General features: G+C 40.2%; 1 long non-coding RNA gene across 3 annotated transcripts in view; it reads left to right on the top strand.

Annotated features, from left to right (window-relative positions):
• The first annotated feature begins 3,186 nt into the window (after window positions 1-3,186).
• Window positions 3,187-8,719, top strand: part of LOC122435818 — a 15,941-nt gene continuing 10,408 nt past the window's right edge. For all 3 annotated transcript variants that reach the window (XR_006267709.1, XR_006267707.1, XR_006267708.1), the window contains exons 1-2: window positions 3,187-3,569; window positions 3,941-4,051. This is a non-coding gene — a long non-coding RNA (uncharacterized LOC122435818). The remainder of the gene's footprint in view (window positions 3,570-3,940; window positions 4,052-8,719) is intronic.

The raw sequence follows: 8,719 nt of genomic DNA, 5'->3' as shown, positions 1-8,719 counted from the left end.
GGTGCCCTTTCTGCAGGCTGGAAGTTCAAGGTCCTATTAATTGTGGAGACTGCTATCTGTGGGTGGGGTTGGACCGGTGGCTTGTCAAAGTTTCCTGGTTTCGGGAAGTTGTGTTCTGTGTTCTGGTGGGTAGAGCTGGATCTTTTCTCTCTGGAGTGCAATGAAGAGTCCAGGAGTGAGTTTTGGGGTTTCTATGGGCTGGGCATAGCTTTGGGCAGCCAATCTTTTAATGTTCAGTGTTATGTTCCTGTTTTGCTGGAGAATTAGCATGGTGCATCTTGCAATGGAACTTGTTGACTCTTGAGTGGAACTTGGTTTCAGTGTAGATATGGAGACTTCTGGGTGAGCTCTTGTCTTAACTTTCACAACCAGATACATCCACAACTGTGCATTGTTTCCACTTTGTCTCATGCTCTTCTTTCCTTCTGGAACTATTTCTCTGCTCTTCTCCAGTAGTATATTGGACACCTGCTGACCTGGGGAGTTAATCTTTATTTTCTTAGGTCTTAGATCTACATTTCATGATTTACGGCATGCTTTACTTTTATTTTTAATATATTTAAATATGTTTAAATATAAACTAATATTTAAGTATACTACACTTTGAGTTATTTTTTTCTATAAGTTGTGAGGTATGTGTTAGAGTCCATTTTTTTAGTTATGCATGTCCAGTTGTTTTGGTTTTATTTTTTCTTTTGCAATATACGTTTCTTGGGATTTTCTTCATAGACGATAATGTCATCCACAAAAATGAAAGAAATTTTTTTACATTACAATTTGTATGTCTTTTATTTCTGTTCTTTTTACTTTGCCTTCTTGTACCAAATAAGATTTCCATTATGAAAATGGAACTCATGAAATTGGGGAGTTCATCTTTCAGTGTCATATCTTTTTGCCTTTTCATAGTGTTCATGGGATTCTCAAGGCAAGAATACTGAAGTGGTTTGCATTCCCTTCTCCAGTGGATCACATTTTGTCAGAACTTTCCACCATGACCCATCTGTCTTAGATGGCTCATAGTTTCATTGAGTTAGACAAGACTGTGATCCATGTGATTAGTTTGGTTAGTTTTCTGTGACTGTGGTTTTCATTCTATCTGCCCCCTGATGGATGAGGATAAGAGGCTTGTGGAAGCTTCCTGATGGGAGGACTGGCTGTGGGGAAAACTGGGTCTTGCTTTGGTAGGTGGGGCCATGTGCAGTAAATCCTTAATCCAACTTTCTGTTGATGGGCTGTGTTCCCTTCCTGTAGTTTGGCCTGAGGCCCAACTATGGTAGGGGTGATTGGGATAATGGTGATGTCCTTTCAAAAGGACTTATGCCAACACTCTGTGGCTCTCAGGACTGTTGTAGTCAGTCTGTTTATTAGGGCTTCTTTAATTTCTCTCAGCAAGGTTCTGCAGATTCAGATTACAGGTCATACACATCTGTGGACATAGGTGTGCTACATAGATTATCTCTATATATTCATACTTTATGATGCTATTATTGATGGCATTTTTAAAAATTGGGATAATAGTGCTTTATAATGTGTTAGTTTCTGCTGTAGAAAGAAGTGTATCAGTTATCCATATATCTCCTTCTTGGATCTCCCCCACATACATCTGGGCCACCACAAATCACCAAGCTGAGCTCTGTGTGCTATACAGCAGGTTCCTACTAGCTATCTGTTTTACACATGGTAATGTGTATATGTCAGTCCCAATCTCACAATTCATCCCACCCCTGTTTCCCCCTCCCCATATCCACATTTTCATTCTCTATGCATGTCTGTTCATGCCCTGCAAATAGGTTCATTGGTACCATTTTTCTTGATTCTACATGTATACTTTAATGTACCGTATTTGATTTTCTTTTTCTAAATTACTTGACTCTGTATGACAAACTGTAGTTCTATCTACATCTCTACAAATGATTCAACTTTGTTACTTTACATGGCTGAGTAATATTCCATTGTATATATGTAGCACACCATCTTTATCCATTCATCCGTTGATGGATGTTTATTTTTTTTCTTTTTTTTTTCATTGATGGATATTTAAATTGCTTCCATGAATGGCACTGTTTATTTGATACAAATCCCAGATATATTTTCACTGAACTGTCAGTAACCAGATGTTTCTGGGAAATCTTTTGGGTAGAAAGCACCACAGAATAGAATAGAAAAGACTCTTGATGCTTAATATGTGTATTATTTAGGTTCCCAGAGAGACAAAAACAATAGGATGTATTTTGAGGAACTGACTAATGAGATTGAATAGGCTTGGTGAGTCCAAAGTCTAATGTAGGAGGCAAACAGACTGGAGGCTCAGGAGAGAGTTATAGTTGGAGTCTGAAGGCACCCTCTGGCAAGTCACAAAGAGCCTATGTTGTAGGTGAAGTTCAAAGGCAGTCTCCTGGCAGAATTCCTTCTTGTTCAGAGAAGGTCAGCCTTTTGGTCTATCCATGCCTTCAACTGATTGGATGAGGCCCATCCACATTATGGAGGGCTAAGTGCTTTACCCAAATTGTACCTATTTAAATGTGATTCTCATTCAAAAACACTCTCACAGAAACATCTAGAATAATGTTTGATCAAATATCTGGGCATTGTGGTCCCAGCAAGTTGATACATAAAATTACCATCACAGTATTCATTTGCCTAGATGCTCATATCAGCTTTTAGATGTCATTGGCAATATACCAAAACAAAGGACAAAAATATCATACAGACATTTCTACAGGTTATCTCCAGAAAATCATTCACTGAAATGAAATAGTTTTATAGCTTTAACGTTTGTGTGGTTAGGATTGAATTGTGGAGTTATCTTCATTATCCTCAAACAAATCTACCTTGATGAATTCCTGGGTTCTTGGGTGGTAAGAAAAAGTGGGAGAGAGCATTATGAATGTGGGTATCCATGTATGTAGGTGGGGATGTGTGTGTGTGTTTGTGTGTATTGGTGAAGTTATAAGGAATATTTGTGTCAGGAATATTTGAGGTTAATTCCTGTGTGTTATGTCAGTCCTGCTCAGTTCCTAGCACATATTAGGAAATGTATCAAGATCGTTGCTATTTGTTTTATCACAGATTTCCTTGGTCAGCATGGTTACCATGGTGACTCAGTGATTGCTGTGGGATTTATTACAGACTGAAATCCATTTGTGATTCTTATCTGAATCTGTTATGACTATGTTAGTTGTTAAGTGCTGCTTTTATAATTTTGTCATTTCTTCTAGATTTATTGATGTTAATTGACATTCAGATGTTGGGTTGAGCTTTCCCTTCTCCCCTATCATTTATTTATTTATTCATATATTTCTTTTATTAGTAAGACTCATAGATTCTTATTTTTTCAAAGGTTTTCCATCTGACAGAATTATTTATTTTTATGATCAAACTGTCACAGAATTGGTGTGCCAGCTCTACAAAGTTGCCTCTCTGTCCATTTTGTGCCTTCCTAGGATTCTCTGAACATGTGCTTTGCTCTCTGAGCCTGAGTATATGCCAGTCTGTGGAAAGGAAGTGATGATGTCCATTTCAAGGCATTACTTTGAGCATATGAAGAGGAAATGAAGATAACCAACATGGTATGGCATCTAGTAACCTTTCAGCAATGTTAGTTCCCATTCCAACATTACCTCCTTGATTCTGTCAACGTGATGCCTCTGACATTTCTATAATAGCATGTCTACTGGAGAGAATACTTAGACATATAACATAAGCAGGGATAAGGGCACATGTCCATGATGTGAGAGCCTCAGTGTCACTGCTGTGTGTGGAGGGGGCTGTGTGATGGAGCTGGGGAAGAGGAAAAGCATCATTGCACTGCTTCCAGGGAAATGAGAGGGGGCAGGCAAGCAGATCCTGAGCCCTTTCCCCTGTGTTTCTTGTGCTTTCCCTTCCTCTCATTTTCCTCTCTATTCCATGTGTTTATCTCCTTACTCTTCCTTCCTTACAGTGGAACATTAGAGAAGGTATGGACTCTGAGCCTCAGAAACAAGATCCAGTAGAGAAGAACCAAGTGTGATAATGAGTCTACTAGACATTTTCCTGGAGCAAAAGAAGAGAGGTGAATCACTCTTGCCTTTTCCTCCTGAGGGAGAAGCTGCAAGTTGAACTTGGCTAACTGTGTGATTAAACCAGTGAACCTGGTTTCAGTTCAGGGGGCTTTATTTGGAGGGGACAGAAAGAAGCATGTTGTGAAACTTGCTTTCATCTCTTGACTTCACTAAAATTCTAGGAATTGGCAAGATCATCTGAATGCTGACTGGAAGGCTTATTTGAGAGACAGGCTTGCCCCTCCCCTAAGCCTCTGTCTTGTCCCTGAAATTGCCCAGTTGGGACTGTCATGTGGTAGATTCATTCACCTTGGACCATGCTGTTATCTCATTCCCTTGGCTTAGGGATGTTCCTCATTTTGCTGCTGACCAGTTTCCTTTGGGAAGGGCTAAAAATACTATTTTTTTCACTACCAAAAAACCAAGACCCTTTTGTTATAAATTAAAAATGGGAAATATAGGAGAGGAAAAAAAATTAGAGACTCTTACAGTGGATAAGCACTGTTATCATTTGAATACATTTTTTGAAATTTTTGTTTTTTAACTTAAGTACAGTTCATTTACAGTATGTGAAATAACTCAGAGAAAGACAAATATTAGATCATACCGATTATATGTGGAGTTTTAAAAATAATATGGGAGAGAAGAGGGTAGGATGAATTGAGAAAGTAGCATTGACATATATATGTATACTATCAGGTGTAAGCCAGATAACTAGTGGGAAGCTCCTATATAACACAGAGAGCCCAGCCTGGTGCTCTGTGAGGACCTAGAAGGGTGAGATGGGTCGGAGGGAGGCTCAAGAAGGAGAGGATATATGTATAATTATAGCTGATTCACGTTGTTGTACAGCAGAAACCAGCACAACATTGTAAAACAATTATCCTCCAAGTAAAATATAAAATGAATACAAATGAAAACTATAAAATACTTTTACTATAAATATACTGTGAAGGTTAGTCTATGCCAATCAGTACAAATGCACATAATAATAAAAATGGCAGTGGTAGCATTAATAGTCAATTTGTATATCATAATAGTGATAAGAATATTTAATATTATTGCTGATTTCCCCTCTGCCTATGCTACTGTAAGTGCTAAACCTGTACTTGCTCATTTAGTCCTCACCACAACCCATGAGGAGGAGTTACTGTTGCCCGAATTTAAACATCAAGGAAGTGAGACAGAGTGAGGGCAGGGCTCGCCAGTCACAAGACTAAGATGTGAACAGATTCTGGGTGGCTGCTGAGACCCACATCTAACCAGTGCACACTACTCCTCATCTGATAAGACCTGCAAAGCATAATCAACCAAACTGATGTACAGTTGTTTTTCCCACTTCAATACACAGGAATTTAAAATAGTGATAGTGGCCACTATAGCTTGGAATTGGGTGGAATGTGTCCTGTTATAATCTAGAAAGGTTCCCCGATATCTCATCTCCCTTCCTGTGCTTCTAGGGCTTTCCCATTCCAAAGGCTTTCCTATGTTTGGGCTAGGAACCCTCTTGCTTCCCTCCCATTTTGTTTTGTTTTTATATAGGTACAAACGCAATTGGTATTCATTTTAGATAAAGATGGATGACATAGAAAAGAGGGGGAAAAAGCATTACCCCAAAATGTACCACCCAATTAAACTGTATTTTCCTCTATATTATATTCCTCCAGAATTTTCTAATGCAGATGTTAATCTTTTTAACAACCTAACAATCGATAGTTATTTAATTTTAATAGTTTGCTATTTATTTGGCTGCACTGGGTCTTAGTTGCAATACATGGGATCTTTGATCTTCATTGCAGCATGTGGGACCTTTAGTTCTGGCATGGGAACTCTTAGTTGTGGCATGTGCGATCTAGTTCCCTGACCAGGGGTGAAATCTGGGCACCCTGTATTGGCAGCATGGAGTCTTAGCCACTGGACAGCAGGGAATTCCCCATAGATATTTATATATTTGTGTGTTTAGAGTTAGTTGCTCAGTTGTGTCTGACTATGAGATCCCATGGACAGTAGCCTACCAGGCTCCTCTGTCTATGGAATTCTCCAGGCAAGAATACTGGAGTGGGTTTCCATTCCCTTCTCCAGGGGATCTTCCTGACCCAGGGTTGAACCCAGGTCTCCTGCACTGCAGGCAGATTCTTTAGCAACTGAGCCACCAGGGGAGCCCCCATTTTGTGTATATTTGTATATTTATCTACAATGGATAAGATCTCATCTACATGTACTTTGGGAACCTGCATACCTCATTGAAGTTGGTTAAGTGGGTCCCCCAAAAAGATGTGTCCAAGCTTAACACCCTCATACAAGTTAATGTGACCTTAATAAGAAATAATCTTGAGAGATTTGATTCAGTTAAGGATTGAAAGTGAAAAGTGAAGTGGCTCAGTCATGTTCAACTCTTTGCGACCCCGTGGATTGTAGCCCATGGAACTTTCCAGGCAAGAGTACTGGAGTGGGTTGCCATTTCCTTCTCCAGGGGATCTTCCTGACCCAGGGATCAAACCCAGGTCTCCTGCATTGCAGGCAGAGGCTTTACCTCTGAGCCACCAGGGAAGCCCCAGTTAAGGATACTGAGGTGAAATCGACAAAGGCTAGTGTTCTTATAGGAGAAAGGAGGGGAGATTTCACACACACAGGGAAGAAAGTCATGTGAAGAGATATTGAGAGGCAGAGATGGCAGCTGTGCTGCCACAAACCAAGGGGCTCCAGAAGCCACTGGACACTAGCAGATGTAAGGATGGATGCTTCCCTAGAGCCTTTGGCAGGAATCTGGCCCTGCTGACACCTTGATCTCAGACTTCTGGTCTCTAGAACTATGAGAGCTTGTCTCTGAAGTTTCTGACATTTTAAGCCACGAAGCTCAATAATTTGTTAAGGTGACCCAGTCATGTCCGACTCTTGGCAACCCATGGACTGTATCCTCTGTCCATAAGGATTTTCCAGGCAAGAATACTGGAGTGGGTAACCATTCCCTTCTCCCAGGGGATTTTCCTGATCCAAGGATTGAACCTGAGTCTCCTGCATTGCAGGCAGATTCAGTTGAGCCATCAGGGAAGCCCCAAGGTGGTCCTAGGAGACTGTTAAGAATGAACCATCAGCCTATATCCTATTTTTTATGCCAGTGGGGATAGTATTGCCAATAAAGACATATAAGAAGGAAGAAATATGGCTAAAACTTACTAATGTGCTAAGTACTTTTTTATGTATCATCTCCATCAGTCCTTGTAGCACCTTATGAGGTAGATACTATTGCTGTGCTCATCCCCATTTTATAGAAGAAACACCGAGTGACAGGGACATAAAGACTTGGCCCAGCACTGCACAATTAGGGAGCAGGACAGCTTGGGTTTGTACCCAGCACTCATGCTCCAGAGTGTGGGAAACTGCCAAAGATTTGATGTTAAGTGACAGGAGCAGTCTGCTCAAACATGTGTATTTTAGGCATCATTAAAAGCAATACTCAGTATGATAATATATTTACTTACACAAAATATCGGGGCCTAGTGATAAAAACATTGCTTGTGTGAGCATGTTTATTGCAATCATGGGGACAGAAGCCACAGTGCAGTGATATGACTAGCCAGTGGGATCCAAAGAATCTTAACAGTGGATGTAGAAGACTTTCTGGAACATTGATTTTAAAGAGGGAGGGACAGACAAAGGACGGGAAAGTGGACAAGGAGTTGGGACAGGGCAGGATGGAGAAGGCTTATGGCTGCATTGGGATGAGGGATCCAAGGAGGAATTTTTTTTCGTTTTAGTTTTTAAAAAATTTTTTTATTTATTTTAATTGGAGGGTAATTACAATACTGTGATGGATTTGCCATACATTAGTATGAATCAGCCATAGACATACATGTGTCCCCTCCCTCCTGAACCCCCCTCCCACCTCCCTCCCAACCCCATCCCTCCAGGTTGTCATGCCGAGGACAGGCTTTGAGTGCCCTGCATCATACATCAAACTCCCACTGGCTATCTATTTTACATATGGGTAATGTATATGTTTCAATGCTATTCTCTCTTTGAAAGATTGCCAGTTAATATTAAGGAACCATCTCATCTCAAAAGTTTGTCTCATGGTATAACAGAGAGATACTTGCTTCCTTCATAAAGATTTATATATTGTCATAGGAGAAAAAAAAAATGAGAAATGACTTTTCACAGTGCCTTCTTTAGGACAAAGGCTCAGAGAGCCCCTACTTCTTTTTATGTTTGTTTTTTTCCATTTATTTTTATTAGTTGGAGGCTTTACAATATTGTAGTGGTTTTTGTCATACATTGACATGAATCAGCCATGGATTTACATGTATTCCCCATCCCGATCCCCCCTCACACCTCACTCTCTACCCGATCCCTCTGGGTCTTCCCAGTGCACCAGGCCGGAGCACTTGTCTCATGCATCCCACCTGGGCTGGTGATCTGTTTCACCCAAGATAATATACATGTTTCGATGCTGTTCTCTCAAAACATCCCACCCTCGCCTTCTCCCACAGAGTCCAAAATTCTGTTCTGTACATCTGTGTCTCTTTTTCTGTTTTGCATATAGGGTTATCATTACCATCTTTCTAAATTCCATATATATGCATTAGTATACTGTATTGGTCTTTGTATTTCTGGCTTACTTCACTCTGTATAATGGGCTCCAGTTTCATCCATCTCATTAGAACTGATTCAAATGAATT

The sequence above is a fragment of the Cervus canadensis genome, chromosome X (assembly GCF_019320065.1).
Source record: "Cervus canadensis isolate Bull #8, Minnesota chromosome X, ASM1932006v1, whole genome shotgun sequence".
Classification (NCBI taxonomy): domain Eukaryota; kingdom Metazoa; phylum Chordata; class Mammalia; order Artiodactyla; family Cervidae; genus Cervus; species Cervus canadensis.
This window is presented reverse-complemented; position numbering and strand designations above follow the sequence as displayed.